Consider the following 17,963-nt stretch of genomic DNA (forward strand, 5'->3'; position numbering starts at 1 on the left):
GCGCAACCATTCAACAACAACTGGTTCAAATATGTTCTCTCAATGCTTCAAACTTTATTACAAATGTCACAAAAAGATGTTAATATTTCACTTCTGTTTTTGGATTTTCGTCACAATAAAATACACTGAACATAATCTTCACAAAAGTTATTTGCAAAAGTTTAAGCTATTGCCTTTATAAATTAAAATCACTTTTATTTAAGTATTAATTATTTAAAAAAATTAAAAGCCTTTGTAATTTGTAATATCAATACAGCTAAGTCACGTAAATACAGAACATGTTGCATTACAAATGCTATAGGTGTCACATTTGCGAAAGTTATAACTATTGGCATTGTGAATGACAAAGCTATTAATTTAGCTATTTTCAAAACCAACACATAAATAAAAAAAATTGTCATTTACAAGACCAATAGCTCAAACTTTCCTAATGCGAGACCTATTGCATTGCAAATGCTTGTTTTTATATCTGTCAGTGCTTCCTGTTGAGGTTTAATTTTCGTGATAGGCGCCTCATTGCCTACTTGTAACTATTCTCTGACCCTGCTTCAAGGGTTAGAGTAGGGTCAGAGAATAATTGCAAGTAGGCAACCAGGCGTCAGGAAGCACTTACAGGGTCACAGCAGCAGGTGCCCAAGTTGAAGTTAATTTCTTTGTAACCCTTTTGTAAAAGGTTACAAAAAATTAGCTTCAACTTTTGCACCTGCTGCTGTAACCCTGTAAGTGCTTGGCTGAAAATTCGTCCATGCTGATTCGCGGATTTTACCGCGATTTCGCGAGATTCGCGGATCGCGAAATCGCTGAACATCCGCAAATTCCGCGAGCGGAACGAATTTTCATCCCATGCTTAATCTGCATCCTATAACTTCTTGCTCCTTTACAGACCTCCACCTAGCAATGCAACATTCCCACAATTCTAAACACAGTTTCAAAACGTATAACAGTATACTCCGACCTATGCACTCTTGGTTACCTGAACATTTGGTTTGACAAAACCAATGTGCCCCATCCAAAAACAATCATCACTGGCCTAGATGAACCGCCACAGCATCACTCAGCACCACCACAGCACCACTCAGCGCCACCACAGCATCACTCAGCACCACCACAGCATCACTCATCACCACCACATTATCACTCAGCACCACCACAGCACCACTCAGCACCACCACAGCACCACTCAGCACCACCACAGCATCACTCAGCACCACCACAGCATCACTCAGCACCACCACAGCACCACTCAGCACCACCCCAGCATCACTCAGCACCATCCCAGTATTACTCAGCACCACCACAGCACCACTCAACATCACCACAGCACCACTCAGCACCACCACAACACCACTCAGCGCCACCCCAGCATCAATCTGCGCAACCATTCAACAACAACTGGTTCAAATATGTTCTCTCAATGTTTCAAACTTTATTACAAATGTCACAAAAAGATGTTAATATTTCACTTCTGTTTTTGGATTTTCGTCACAATAAAATACACTGAACATAATCTTCACAAAAGTTATTTGCAAAAGTTTAAGCTATTGCCTTTATAAATTAAAATCACTTTTATTTAATTATTAATTATTTAAAAAAACTAAAAGCCTTTGTAATTTGTAATATCAATACAGCTAAGTCACATAAATACAAAACATGTTGCATTACAAATGCTATAGGTGTCACATTTGCGAAAGTTATAACTATTGGCATTGTGAATGACAAAGCTATTAATTTAGCTATTTTCAAAACCAACACATAAATTAAAAAAATTGTCATTTACAAGACCAGTAGCTCAAACTTTCCTAATGCGAGACCTATTGCATTGCAAATGCTTGTTTTTATATCTGTCAGTGCTTCCTGTTGAGGTTTAATTTTCGTGATAGGCGCCTCATTGCCTACTTGTAACTATTCTCTGACCCTGCTTCAAGGGTTAGAGTAGGGTCAGAGAATAGTTGCAAGTAGGCAACCAGGCGTCAGGAAGCACTTACAGGGTCACAGCAGCAGGTGCCCAAGTTGAAGTTAATTTCTTTGTAACCCTTTTGTAAAAGGTTACAAAAAATTAGCTTCAACTTTTGCACCTGCTGCTGTAACCCTGTAAGTGCTTGGCTGAAAATTCGTCCACGCTGATTCGCGGATTTTACCGCGATTTCGCGAGATTCGCGGATCGCGAAATCGCTGAACATCCGCAAATTCCGCAAAGCGGAACGAATTTTCATCCCATGCTTAATCTGCATCCTATAACTTCTTGCTCCTTTACAGACCTCCACCTAGCAATGCAACATTCCCACACCTTCACAATACGTAAAATGGTAACAATAACTAAGATATAAACATAAATGAGGACAAAGGATCACAAAGCAGGAGGAAATACAACAGCAACAGGGCTCAGGGAAAAGAAATAAAAACCACATTCTAAGGTCTAAGAATACATCTGGAAGTACGCAGATCAGGGAGCACTGAAATACAGTGCAAGCAATCTGCACACAAACAGGGACATACCTGGAATTACTCAGCATATACTACATACACTGGAATACAAGATTAGGAATCTGCAAACAAACAAGGACAGGCTTGATTATGCAGACTGAAGGAAGACTACTGTAGTAGATAGAACAGGAATAGAGGGACTGTAACTCAGAGACAGGGTACTATAACAACAAGCGACAAATGCGGAGATGCTAAAATAGTAATACCAATATTGGGGAAAAGCAAGCAATAAAAAATGTAAACAGAAACTATAAGCCAATATTTAAAAAAAAGCAGCTTGACAGTATTGGTTCATATAAAATTCCCAACTCTAAAGACGCTTGCACAAAACAGCAAACACTGAGCTCGCAGGGCAGAAATAGCTGGAAGCTAAGGGGAAAAGCACAGATTCAGGAGCGGCCAATATGTAAGTAAGTGAATGAGGTAATTAGGCCTGGTGGAAATTTAATTACGCCCGAGTAATCAGAGCAATCAGTAATTTTGAGTTACTCTTTTGACACAATATTATGTTATGTTATGTTATGATGAATTTATTGAGCGCACTGTCACCGTGAGTTTCCTGGCGCTAATCGGACTTAGAGAAGGAAGAGGGGAGACCAAAGGAAGAAAGAAGAAAGAAGAAAGAGGTTAGTGAAGGGGAGGGAAGAGTAGTGTTTTTAGTGATTTCCTAAAGGAGAGAAGGGAGCAAGAAGACTTAAGTGGAAGTGGGAGGGAGTTCCACAGCTTAGGGGCTAGACAAGAGAAGCTGCGACCACCCGATCTAGAGAGATTGAAATGAGGAACGACTAGGAGTTGGAGATGGGTAGACCTAAGAGCGCGAGAATGACAGTAGGGGGTGATTAGGGATTTAAGGAAAGCAGGGGAGGGGCCGGTGAGGGCTTTGAAGACCAGGCAGTGAACCTTGAAAGTGATTCTTTCACTGACTGGTAGCCAGTGAAGATGACGTAGCAGTGGTTGAGCCGACTGCCATTTAGGGATCCTGAAAGCAAGCCGAGCTGCCTGGTTTTGCACGATCTGTAACCTGGCCAGCTGAGATTTAGGGAGACCGTAATAGATTGAGTTGGAAAAGTCCAGCCGGGACATCACCAGGGCAATTAAAACTTGCAACAAGGCTTCAGGCGACAGGAAGTGAGTGACTTTCCGTATCCTGTAGAGCTGGAACATACAGGAGGATGTTACTGCGCTCACTTGTGCCTTGAGAGAGAGTCCGGAGTCAATCAGGACCCCAAGGCTTTTCACACATCCAGCAGGAGAAGGAGGTGTTCCGAGCTCAACAGGCCAGTACTGAGGGCCCGAAAAAGGGGCACTTCTCCCAGGAAGGAGAAGCTCAGTCTTGCTCGGATTGAGCTTAAGTTGGTTTTGGTTCATCCAATGCTGGATGTGTGTTAAGACTGTCTGAAAATTTTTGACGGCGTCAGGAGTGGTGAGGGGAAAAATAATCTGTAGATCATCTGCGTAGTTGAACACGGTGATATCCCACTTGCCTAAAGAGTGAAGGAGGGGTTGGAGATACAAATTAAAGAGGAGGGGAGACAGGGAAGAGCCTTGAGGGACCCCACAGGATGATGAGACGCTAGTGGCACGGAAGGGGTCCATACTGACTGCCTGGGATCTCTCCTCTAAGAAGGATTTAATCCAGGACAGAGCAACCCCACAGACTCCGGCGGACTCGACACGGTGGATTAAGATGTTATGGTCCACCGTGTCGAATGCCGCCGATAGATCAAGAAAGACTAATGCCTGGGGTTGCCCTCTATCCTCATTGCGTCTGAGGTTGTCCAACACGGTGATGACAAGATTTTCGACATCAGGGAGGCACAGTGATGAAGACTTGATGAAGGGTAGGTCTTTGCGGATGATTGCTGCAACCCCGCCGCCACGGCGGCCATCAGGCCGGTTGGCGTTCAACAGATAGTAGTTGGGGGGTAAAGCGGCCAAAATATCTGGGAGAGACAGGTCGGACAACCAGGTCTCAGTGAGCAGCAAAATGTCTGGTTTTTCAGCAGTTAGCAGAAGAAAAATGTCAGTGTGGTGTTGGGGAAGAGAGCGTGTATTAAGATACAATATGCGGATACGGGTTTAAGGCGAAGCTGGGGGCAACACAGATGCGTGAGTGAGTCTAGGAAAAGGCAGTTCGGCTGCCGAGAGACAGCAAGCGGTCCCAAGTTGTAGATGGGAGAGCGCAGGAGGGCTGCTGAAGGTTTCTGAGAGAGGCAGGGGAGTATGGTAAAAAACAGGCAGCGTCTCGGGCCCTGGGCCCGTCGGTCGCGGACGGGCGCAGACGGGCTTGCCTTACGCGTACGATGGAGACACATAATTTGTAGGGCAGTTTAGGGGTGTGGCCAGAGAAGTGGCCGTGGCCGGGGAGTGTCCGCTGAAGGCGGCGGGCGGGTGGTTCTGAGGCCGCGGCAGCGTCAACCTCGGCTGCGCGGGAAGGCGAGATCAAGGGAGAAGTCCCTGAGTTCAAGGTAGGGGATATAAAAGCGCGAGCGAGCGCTGAGCTAAATAAATGCTTTCTTTAAAAATGTCAGGTTTATCTAAGGCTCCCGCGGAAGGCAGGGGAGTAGTCCGGTTGAGGAGAGCTTGTATTCAGCTCCTATTTGAGGAACCCCAGGTGGGCGTGGCCAAAGAAGTGGGCGTGGCCGGGGGAGCGTCCGCTGAAGGCGGGGGCGGGTGGTTCTGAGGCCGCGGCAACGTCAACCTCGGCTGCGCGGGAAGGCGAGATCAAGGGAGAAGTCCCTGAGTTCAAGGTAGGGGATATAAAAGCGCGAGCGAGCACTGAGCTAAATAAATGCTTTCTTTAAAAATGTCAGGCTTATTTAAGGCTCCCGCGGAAGGCAGGGGAGTAGTCCGGTTGAGGAGAGCTTGTATTCAGCTCCTATTTGAGGAACCCCAGGTGGGCGTGGCCAAAGAAGTGGGCGTGGCCGGGGAGCGTCCGCTGAAGGCGGCGGGCGGGTGGTTCTGAGGCCGCGGCAGCGTCAACCTCGGCTGCGCGGGAAGGCGAGATCAAGGGAGAAGTCCCTGAGTTCAAGGTAGGGGATATAAAAGCGCGAGCGAGCGCTGAGCTAAATAAATGCTTTCTTTAAAAATGTCAGGCTTATCTAAGGCTCCCGCGGAAGGCAGGGGAGTAGTCTGGTATCAAAAAGTATGTGAGTACGCCCGTTCACATTATTAGGAGTAAATTGGCACAGTAATCCAATCACAAGAGCGCAGGAACAATGAGTTTATTGAGCGAGAGCTGCTGCGGCTGTTTGTGTCCTATTACATTTAGGGCTATTTTCTTGGCTGAGAATGCAGGGGAAGATTTACGAGTTCTGGCGCATCTCTGCAAATCAGGAGGGATGCGCCAGAACAGATGCGACACACAATTCCCTCCCTGCGACACCACAAATGCGTCGCATTTACAATGCGTCGCACCATGGCGCATGGATAGGGCGATGAGTGTCGCATCCTGTGGCGTAAGGGCGGCACATTGCTGGAGTCGTGTCACAAGCATGATGCGGCTCCAGCAATGCTCAGGGACGCCCTATGCCTAACATGCTGCGTCACTCCTTATGCCTGCTTCAAGCAGATGCAGGATTTTGATGCAGCAAGGACGTAAACGTGACGCAGTGAAATCTTGTAGATTTCACTGCATCACTGTTACAAGGCATTGCTGCGACGGAATGCTCACCCTACGCCAGAACGCCCACATGAAACCTAACGCAGCTTTCATGTGGCGCAGGGCTTTACAACATGACACATCTCCCTAGATGCATCACGTTGTAAATAAGGCACAACGTGGCGCATGGTTTACGCCACCGCTGCATCACAGAAGTGGCACAACGGGGGCGTAAATGTGGTGCCTGGGGCTTGTAAATCTGCCCCTCTATCTCGAGTCCACTTTGAACACAAGCATGCATTTTGATCTAAGAAATTACATCTAAATGATGGGTTACACTCCTCGTGTAATTCAATGTAAACTCACACAATTTTGCTGTAATGTCACGCAATTACGCTACAGTAAATTACACTACTTTTTTCCACACCTAGAGATAATGAGAATCTAAGATGCACCAATGAAGGGAAGGCTGCGCTTGAGTTTGAAAGAAAGCCAGTAGGCACAAGATGAGGAACATGGAAACGTGAAACAGAGTGTGGGTTAAATTTGAAGGAGAAAAAAGATCAGAAAGCATACATGTATGGGTTTGAATATCGAATGAAACCATGACACCATGACACCATGAACAAATGTGATCTAGGCAAGGGCTGGCAATCGAAGGAACTATATGGACCATAATAGTTCTGGGTAGTGATCTGGAAACCAAGAGTGAAGTGATATGTGTTGCAATATGAGCAATGTGTTTGATAGTGGAGTACGAGGACAGCGCAACAGGTACAAGGCAGGCTCTGACCAGAAAGGCTGGACACTCCCTTACCGCTTCACTCCAGGAAGCTTTGGCTGCTAAATCTCAGCGTATACATGAGAAGGGAATCCCCATCTCACACTTAGAGAAACACCTTGGTGAGTGTAACACATAGTCTGGATTACACTCCCAAACCCTTTTATAACTTGCACTAACACTATTTTTAACAGGTCCTGAGGAAAGCCAGATTAATCTAAGGCACTGGCTGAAACATGTCGACCAATGGATGTAGGGGGTAGTAACTCGCCACCCTAACATCCCCAAGCCTTATTTTAACCGCTGACGGCGGCCCAGTTATTACAATTTAATTTACCCTCGGGTATTGGGACCCTCGCCAAGCCGTTTTAACTGACATTTCACTAAACACCCCACACTGCACTCTCAGTAACATACCAGCTCCGCTGTAATCAGGCGTCGTAGCACACCCGGGACACATTAGGTGTTACTGGGTGGGCCCGATGATGAAGCATGCCACCAACTGGGTTGGTGGGTGAGGGCTTCATGAACTCACCAACAAGGTGCCCATGACAATACTAACCAGAGTCCTGACACTAATGGTCATATCGAGCTAGTCTTCTTTGATAAATTCATTTTATAGTGTTCTGGCATTAGCTGGTCTAAATGCAAGACCCCACACGAGCTTAGTGAGCGCCAGCTGATGACAAGATGGCAATCTTGTATGGAAATGTCATCTTTTACCATCTGATCATTATCAGACCCCTCAGTTGTTCTTTATATTTGATAAATATTGGTACGAGGAACAGCCCTTCAGCACGTGAAGCATTGCCATGCTTGGAGAGGCCTGGGATGACGCAAGTTTGACAAATTGGTTCAGATCAACAATTAATTATTAAAACCACTTGATCTCTTTGTTTTTTCTGGCAATACATGTGGACTGAACAGAAAACAGTGCTGCGTAGTTGAGTATATCAAATGCTTCTTCGACATCTAATGTGATAAATAGACACTTCCTGCATCCAAAATTTGGAGAACATTATTAACAATATAGAGGATGGCAGTCTCAGTAAAATAAAGAGAAAAGCATAATGGCTGATGAGGCCTACACCATGTATAGACTTATAGTCGATACGTAATTAAAGCAAAATTATTGCTCACAGCATTTTGACCAGAAAAGATAGAACACTATCGGTCGACATTTCTAATTGTCAGAGCTGTCCAGTGAGGGTTTTTCTAAAAGAGATAAAAGTTAAGCACCGAAACGTACTGACAAATGAACGATTTGCAATAGAGACTTTTTCCTTTCTTCGTGAAGTTGCTTTTTTGAGTCATTTAGAGCCACTCAGACAACAGAATCAAAATTCTGCTTCATTATGGGTTATAAACGCAAGCATGTAGTAGCATAATAAGACTTTGTGCCTCTCTGTCACCAAATCACTGATATTTCAACCCCCTGTCGTTAGCCAATTGGGTTTATACACCCAACCCTTTCCGTTGAGCTCACCTATGATATTCTTTTTTGTAATCAGTTGTAAGTGCAGAAAGTTTTTAAATTAAACATCAAGGAGGTGAAAAATAATTAAAATGCACATAAAGTATGCAGGTGTATGGTATACAGTCAATGAGCACAGACAATGTTGCATGTATCAGCATTGTCACATTCATATGCGCCTTGCTTGATACCATAGAGTTGTCAAGATTCAATTAACTGTGAATGTAGATGCTTGCTGTCTGAGCCGTGAAGGACGAGCACAATTTTGTTGTTGGCCCACACGAGCAAATTCTGCAAACCGACACTCACAAAAATAATATAAAAACATAGCATTAAGTCTAAGCTGGGAAGTGGTTATTGCTATATTTACCATGGTTTCATCAGCAGTATTTCCGCTTATTTGCCAGCTATAGTATAGCCACAGTAGTTCTCGCCAAAAAGATGAACATCTGGACCTGATATTATGAGTATCATGTATAATGTTTGAATAGAATGCACCTGCAGTAACTGCTGCAGAATGGGTGGCCTTTTTCTATTGCCAAAAGGTTGGAAAGAGATGTTTCTTCACTTTCCAAATCTAAATTTAAATTTCCCTGCTTGGGAAACAGTTTCGAAAACAGTGAATGAAACAAATTACATGATGACATATAATTGTAGCATTGTTATTCTTACAAGCAACGCCTTGAGATGAAGTCAAACAAAACAATAAAAACATTCACAATAGTCTGGATGCCTAAAGCTTACAATCCAAATTGTCAGAGAGTGTTTTATTTCTGGGGATCAGATCGGTTAATTCAACGTATACTCTTGCATCACAGATCCTTATTTTTAACCATAACAATTTGAATATTTTTAACCATGAATCAAAATGAAACATATAATAGTGTCTTTAGCTTAATATTAGTTAAGTAGGGTACTCTTTTTCCGCCTTTACGAATTAAGGATACACAAATTGCAATTGTAATTTAATTTAGAGAGCGCTTACTACCCCTAACGATGCATTGAAGTGCTTTTCGTCGGACAGCACTCTACTTCAGAATCCAAGGCTAATGGTTAGTTTAGTAATATTGAGATTAATCATGTGCAATTAAGCAACCATTCCATGCAGTCATTCTGGTTTCTCTATGGTGAACTAAATTAATAGGGGTTATTTGTGATCATTAGTGTGGGGGTATGTGAGCACATGGTTGGTGGGATTAAAAGGTGAATTGGAGGAGATTATGTATTGTTAGGTTGCACCTGTATGACTTTGAGAGGAATGAGGGGAAATTGTGATTGTGTAAATGAGTTGTGGGCAATTTGCAGAAATACAATACTAGAGTATGAGGCAAACATACATGTGACAGCATGGGTTGTGCTCAGAGAGAAAAGAGGTGACAATCAGATATTGTTATTAAAGGCTAGTTTTTTGTGCTGTATTTAAGGAATGCAGAAAACATTTATGAGGCAGCATGTAGTTTGAGGATGCAAGAATGTTGGAAGAAACAGCATCATTTACTTGTGAACGTTGTGCTATATTAGGTATTTTCGAAAGGCACTAAAATCCTTGCCATAAAATTTTGGAGGGGGTCAGATTTCAAAACATTTTAATTAGAGTGATGGGGGTCGGAATTTGTTTTGGGGAAAACCTCTGGTTTAGACTCTCTCATCCTAAAGTACAGTCTCACTCCTGGAAAACCTCAGTTACTCCTTTAACCTGTTCATATGTCTGGCGCTTCCTTTTTCTGTCTCTTTAGCTTGACTTCTGCCTCTGTTCCTGCCAGCCTGTTCTCCCTAGAACAGTGTCTGTGGACAGTGTCAGTTCATTATTTGACCCAGTGTCCCACCTCCCATCCGTGACCCTTGGGCTCCGTGTCATCTCAAATGACAACACTGATGGCATCATCCAGTGAGTGTGAGTGTTTTGTAAGTTACTGAGTGTTAAATATATATACTAAGGTAACTGGCTGTGGGAGTGATTGTATGAGGGAGTGAGTGGATGTGTAAGTGGTGCATAGAAGAATGAGTAAATGAGAGGGTGAATGAGTGGCTGTATGTGTGAGTGTGTGGGTGTGTCAGTAACTGTACATGGTTAATGAGAGGGTGCATTACAGATTAAATTGGTGACTGAGAAGGTACATACGTGTCTGTATGGGTGAGTGACAGGGTACATGAGTGACTGTATGGGTGCATGAATGGGTATGTTTGTTTTTTGTATGGGTGCATGAGTGGGTGTTTTAGTGGGTGTATGGGTGGGTGAATAGGTGTTGAGTGGTTGTTTGAGTGAGTAAGTGAGTGTGAGAGAGGTTGTATGGTAGAGTATGTGCTTGTCTCAGTAACGGTATAGGAGATTGAATTCATGTCAGTATATGTATAAGTAAGTGAGTGACTGCATGAGTAACTGTATAAGTGAGTGAGTAGCTGTGAGTAGCTGTATAGATGAGTGACTCAGTGTGTGAGTGGCTGTATGAATGTATGAGCGGTTGTTTAAAGGTCTCTATGTCTATATGAGTGGATGTATGAGTGGGTGTATTGGTAAGTGAGTAGGTACATGAGTGGCTGTATCTGTAAGTTAGTGGTTACATTAGTGGCTGTATGAGTAACTTGATGTGTGAGTGGCTGTATGGATCAGTGAGTAGGTGTGTCAGTGTGTGTATTGGTCTGTGAATGTTATATCAGTGGTTGCATGTGAGTGGGTGTATGAGAGGTTGCATGGGATGTGAGTGGGTGTGTGGATGATTCTGTGGATGATGTCATCAGAATTGTCATGACTGATGTCACTGACCATGTCATCAGTGATGTAATATGTGAGGTCATAAGCAGTACATTGCGCGTGATGACATATAATTGTAGCATTGTTATTCTTACAAGCAACGCCTTGAGATGAAGTCAAACAAAACAATAAAAACATTCACAATAGTCTGGATGCCTAAAGCTTACAATCCAAATTGTCAGAGAGTGTTTTATTTCTGGGGATCAGATCGGTTAATTCAACGTATACTCTTGCATCACAGATCCTTATTTTTAACCATAACAATTTGAATATTTTTAACCATGAATCAAAATGAAACATATAATAGTGTCTTTAGCTTAATATTAGTTAAGTAGGGTACTCTTTTTCCGCCTTTACGAATTAAGGATACACAAATTGCAATTGTAATTTAATTTAGAGAGCGCTTACTACCCCTAACGATGCATTGAAGTGCTTTTCGTCGGACAGCACTCTACTTCAGAATCCAAGGCTAATGGTTAGTTTAGTAATATTGAGATTAATCATGTGCAATTAAGCAACCATTCCATGCAGTCATTCTGGTTTCTCTATGGTGAACTAAATTAATAGGGGTTATTTGTGATCATTAGTGTGGGGGTATGTGAGCACATGGTTGGTGGGATTAAAAGGTGAATTGGAGGAGATTATGTATTGTTAGGTTGCACCTGTATGACTTTGAGAGGAATGAGGGGAAATTGTGATTGTGTAAATGAGTTGTGGGCAATTTGCAGAAATACAATACTAGAGTATGAGGCAAACATACATGTGACAGCATGGGTTGTGCTCAGAGAGAAAAGAGGTGACAATCAGATATTGTTATTAAAGGCTAGTTTTTTGTGCTGTATTTAAGGAATGCAGAAAACATTTATGAGGCAGCATGTAGTTTGAGGATGCAAGAATGTTGGAAGAAACAGCATCATTTACTTGTGAACGTTGTGCTATATTAGGTATTTTCGAAAGGCACTAAAATCCTTGCCATAAAATTTTGGAGGGGGTCAGATTTCAAAACATTTTAATTAGAGTGATGGGGGTTGGAATTTGTTTTGGGGAAAACCTCTGGTTTAGACTCTCTCATGCTAAAGTACAGTCTCACTCCTGGAAAACCTCAGTTACTCCTTTAACCTGTTCATATGTCTGGCGCTTCCTTTTTCTGTCTCTTTAGCTTGACTTCTGCCTCTGTTCCTGCCAGCCTGTTCTCCCTAGAACAGTGTCTGTGGACAGTGTCAGTTCATTATTTGACCCAGTGTCCCACCTCCCATCCGTGACCCTTGGGCTCCGTGTCATCTCAAATGACAACACTGATGGCATCATCCAGTGAGTGTGAGTGTTTTGTAAGTTACTGAGTGTTAAATATATATACTAAGGTAACTGGCTGTGGGAGTGATTGTATGAGGGAGTGAGTGGATGTGTAAGTGGTGCATAGAAGAATGAGTAAATGAGAGGGTGAATGAGTGGCTGTATGTGTGAGTGTGTGGGTGTGTCAGTAACTGTACATGGTTAATGAGAGGGTGCATTACAGATTAAATTGGTGACTGAGCAGGTACATACGTGTCTGTATGGGTGAGTGACAGGGTACATGAGTGACTGTATGGGTGCATGAATGGGTGTGTTTGTTTTTTGTATGGGTGCATGAGTGGGTGTTTTAGTGGGTGTATGGGTGGGTGAATAGGTGTTGAGTGGTTGTTTGAGTGAGTAAGTGAGTGTGAGAGAGGTTGTATGGTAGAGTATGTGCTTGTCTCAGTAACGGTATAGGAGATTGAATTCATGTCAGTATATGTATAAGTAAGTGAGTGACTGCATGAGTAACTGTATAAGTGAGTGAGTAGCTATGAGTAGCTGTATAGATGAGTGACTCAGTGTGTGAGTGGCTGTATGAATGTATGAGCGGTTGTTTAAAGGTCTCTATGTCTATATGAGTGGATGTATGAGTGGGTGTATTGGTAAGTGAGTAGGTACATGAGTGGCTGTATCTGTAAGTTAGTGGTTACATTAGTGGCTGTATGAGTAACTTGATGTGTGAGTGGCTGTATGGATCAGTGAGTAGGTGTGTCAGTGTGTGTATTGGTCTGTGAATGTTATATCAGTGGTTGCATGTGAGTGGGTGTATGAGAGGTTGCATGGGATGTGAGTGGGTGTGTGGATGATTCTGTGGATGATGTCATCAGAATTGTCATGACTGATGTCACTGACCATGTCATCAGTGATGTAATATGTGAGGTCATAAGCAGTGCATTGCGCGTGTAAGTTATAGGTAGCCCAGCTAACTAAAACTGCTGAATTTATCTGGTTTCGTACGAGTAAAATGTAAGCCTAACTATAGCGTTCCTGTAACTTTTGGTTTTTTCACTGAATTTGTACAGTTTTTAAAATTTTATTTCCTAGCTATGACGTCCCTGTAACCTTTGAATTTTTCAGTGAATTTCTATAGTTCTTTGAATTTAAATTATAAAGCAGCTTGATGAGGGCAGAGTAATTGTGGCTATATGGATCCTCCCTTCTCATTCCCCCACTGACGAGGTGATGTGGGAGCCTGAAAAGAAGCTCCTCCCCCAACAAGCAATGCAGCTTACCGAATGGCGATACTTTGATTTGGGCGCCGTGGTCAGAAATTTCTCCAGATTTTAAAGTAGGTTTCACGGCGGCAAAGAACGGATTCACGGTGGCCGGCCAGTAGTCCACGATTCTAGCTGCTAGGCAACAGGATGAGCCCAAAGACCATCACAAAACTGTGAGCCACGGGCAGCACTGGGACTGCAGCAGGAAAAGGTAAAGCTATTGGGAGAAAAGGGAGACAGGGAGGTGGCTGAAAAGATATCAGCTGGGGTTAGCAGAGGCCAAACTAGACATAAAGCGATTGACTTCTTTAAGCAACCAGACCAGGCGGCAGCCTCTGGAAAGCTTGCTGGGGTAGCCCACCCCTTCCCCCAGTATGAAGCACACAGCAAGATAACCTGGTAGAGGGTAAACCACAGGATTTAGGGTTACTGAGGAACCAGTGAATAAGAATGTACCTACCCTCGCGCCTGCCCCCACATCAGTGGACATAGATCTAGAAAATGAGAACTAGAGGGGGGGATGCGACTTTAGCACCAATTGCTATGCACCTGGAGGAGATGTTGTCCACAGGAGAACCAGGAATGGTACATATTGGAGAGTGGCCTAATGGTGCAAACCAAATAACTAATGGATCACAGAAGGCTACCAGACCGAAAGTGGCTGATCAGGCCCTGGAATATGTCAGTGGAAGAAAAAAGAGAGTAACCAGAGCCAGGACTCCCAAAAACCCTAGATCTAAGTCAACTCGCCATATGGCAGAGTAAAAAATAGTAGAGCATTTCTTGTCATTGTCAGATCAATCGGATTGTTGAGGAGAAGATCGAGATCTGAAAGATGACCTGACTGATGGTTCGCTGAGTGGTTCCAGTGAGTCAAGTGAATACAGGGAAAAGAATGGAAGGCAGGAACCCCAAAAATCCAACAAATATAGCATGCCATCTAAAGGAGATGGAACTGACACTGCTGTCAAGTGGGAGTACTCAGCAATGCCCCGGCCACAGGAGAAGGAGTCTAGGGAAGTGCCCAGCCATGCAGCCGAAGGAGATCACACTGAATATCATATATCAGGGGGTAATGGGCCATCGTGAACAGACCAGGATGGATACCCAAAGGATGCAAACTGCCTATAGGTCTGCAAAGTGGCAAAGACATGTATTGAGTACACAACCAGAATGATAGAAGTGGAGAGTCGATTGGCTACTCTAGAAGTAGAAACTACAGCAAATAAGAAGTTGGCGGAAGGTCATGAAGCGTGTCTTGTAGACACCCAATGGAAACTTGAGGAGTTCGAACATAGATTAAGGTGGAATAACCTTAAAGTCATGAGGTAGGGGTGGCGGAGGGCTTAGAAAAAGAAGATGTCCAGAAGTTCGTTGTCAACTTGTTCAAAGAGGCCTTTCCAGAACTGCAGTACTGGAATTATGAAGTTGAGATTCAGAGGGCTCCCAGATTTCCATTCGAACAGCATCATCAGCAGGAAACAGCAAATAACAGGCCCAGAGAAATACTGTTATATGTTGGTAACTTTCTCCAGTACCAGACTATCTTTGATAAAGCAAAACTAGACTCAAAGAGAGTGTTGAACAACTGCTCCTTTCTTGTCAGACCGGACTTTTGCCATGCTACAGTGGAGAGACAGTGGCGACTTCGGTAATTAATCCAGCCTATGCAGGCTAAAGGAGCACAGGCATATATTTGTTCCACCCTGCTCAACTTAACAGTTATTTCAAGAGACCTAAGATATTATTTCTCATCAGAGATTAAAGAGTTTCTTGATGGATTATATTAAATATTGATTGGATCAGAAGGTGGAAAAAGCATGCATCTTTTAGGGGAAAAAACCAGGGTTAAAGGAGTATGGTGTGAAAATGCATGCACTTTATTAGCACATATCGCTTTGTATTTAGCATTAAGCACTTAGCACTTTTCTTGACAGTATGTTGCATAAGGATTGAAAGAGAAACAAAAACATCTCTCTTCAAACAAATCTGAAAATGTATGCACCTTAGTAGCACTATGCACTTTTCTCTTTTATAGCACTTTATATCAAGATATAGTTATATTATATGGTTGGCTGTATGTGCATATAAGAATGGGATTAATTAATTGATAAAATGGTGATAGTGAGAGAAAGGGATTAGTGATGTAATATATTGGGTAATTAGCAGTGCATTATGAAGGTGTGAGTTATAGTTCCCTTAGGGCACAAATTATAGTTACTTGAAATAACTATAACTGCTGAATTTCTATGGTTTTGTGTGTGTAAATCTGAACTTAACTATAACATCCCAGTAACCTTTTTTTCAGTTCAAGGTTTTATACATTTTATTTCTTAACTATAATGTCACTGTAGCCTTTGGTTTCTTCAGTGAATTTCTATCATTTTTAGTACTCTTTCCTAACTATAATGTCCTTGTAACCTGGGTGTGTGAGGGGATGTGTCAATGGTTTTTACAGTCTGTGAGTGGGTGTGTGAGTGACTGCATGGCTGTGTGAGTGGGTATGTGATCTGAATCTTGTCGAATCTAGGGACCCCCCCACAGGCAATCCCTTATGTACTCTAAGAAAAGGGTGGAATGATTCAGGGGACCCTCCCAGAGGAGGGTCTGGTCAGGGGGGATGTAACTTCCATGTCTTTTGTCCAGTTTCACACCAGCGCGGGAGCCAACAGCTCCCAGAGCTGGTTTGAACTGGACTATGCAAGGAGGCACAAAATGTGCCCCTCATGCAGACTTATTGGTGCTGGCAAGCACACCCATCGGGTCCTAATTCACTAAATCCTGTCTGAGAGGTGGTCACACCTTCCTGTGACAAGGTGCCTATTGCTCTGCCTTCCCCTACTCAAGCTTGGCTCAGCAGCAGGAGGGTAGAACCATGTCTCTGATCGGCAGCAACCATTTTGTGCTCTAATCACCTAGAAGACTGGCACTAGCAACATTGAGAGCCTAACGGAGGGCTATTCCAGTGATTGGAATCATACTTCTCAAAACGGTGTGGGTTATGATTCCAACATGTTTGATAACAAACATGATATAATTTGTTGCAGCCAATTTCGAGATGGTCATCGCGTAATTACGCGGTGCTCCTCTATATAGTATATGGCTTTTTCACTTACAACCTGGAAGAATGGACTCCATAGGCTGTAGGGGTGTCCTGCTCATGCAGGGGCACACTCACACTTAAACCCAAGCACCCTCGCTTCAGAATTGCAAAGGCCTGCTATAGGGTACATTATAAGTTTTAAATGCAGTGACCCTAGATATAGGAAACCTACATCTTTAATAATTGGTGATAGCACTAGCTCACACAGGCTGCAATGGCAGACCTGTAGTTTCATTTTGAATGGTCTCCCAAGGGTGGCATAATGCATGCTTCAGCCCATGGGGGACCTCTGTTGTACCTTGTAACTTAGTACCATATACTAGGGATGTATGAGGGTACCCCAGTATCCAATCTGGGGAGTACCTTAGTACTTGTCACAACAATGTAAGGGAGAAAACAGATCGACTGGGGTCCTGATTAGCAGGATCCCAGTCAGACTAGTCAATAACAGCTTAGCACCAGGCAAGAAGTGTGGGTAAACATAACAGCAAATCCTTCTTCCCTATACAACCCCCCTCCAATGTAAGGAGATGAAACTAACCTTGCCCAGTTGAGTCTTCATTTTCTAAGTGGAAATATCTGGAGAGTCCATCTGCATTGGCATGGTTACGCCCAGGTCTATGTTCCACTATATAGTCCATCCCCTGTAGGGAAATGAACCACCTCAAAAGTTTGGGGTTTTCACCCTTCATCTGTTTAAGCCATAAGAAGGGCCTATGGTCTGTCTGAACAATGAAGTGAGTGCTAAACAAGTATGGCCTCAACTTCTTCTAGGCTCAGACCACAGCAAAGGCCTCGCTCTCTATAGCTGACCAATATTTATATCTGGGGGTCAACCTTCTGCTGATAAAAGTTACTGGTTGATCCTGGCTCTCTGCATTCAGGTGTGATAGCACAGCCCCTATCCCTAACTCAGAGGCATCTGTTTGCACAATGGACGTTTTTGAGCAATCAGGACTTTGCAGAATGTGAGCAGTGCCCATTGCCTGCTTGAGGTCATCAAATGTCTTTTGACCGTTTACTGTCCGCTGAACCTACTTGGGCATTTTCTTTGGTCATATCATTAAGGGGAGTCACTAAGGACCACTAGCCCTTCACAAATCATCTGTAAAACCCAGTTAGGACCAAGAAAGCTCTGACCTGAGTCTGGGTGGACGGAGCAACCTATTCCATTATGGTCTGGGTTTTGCTCTGTAGTGTTTGACCTGGCCTCCAC

This window comes from Lissotriton helveticus, chromosome 6 (assembly GCF_964261635.1).
Source record: "Lissotriton helveticus chromosome 6, aLisHel1.1, whole genome shotgun sequence".
Classification (NCBI taxonomy): domain Eukaryota; kingdom Metazoa; phylum Chordata; class Amphibia; order Caudata; family Salamandridae; genus Lissotriton; species Lissotriton helveticus.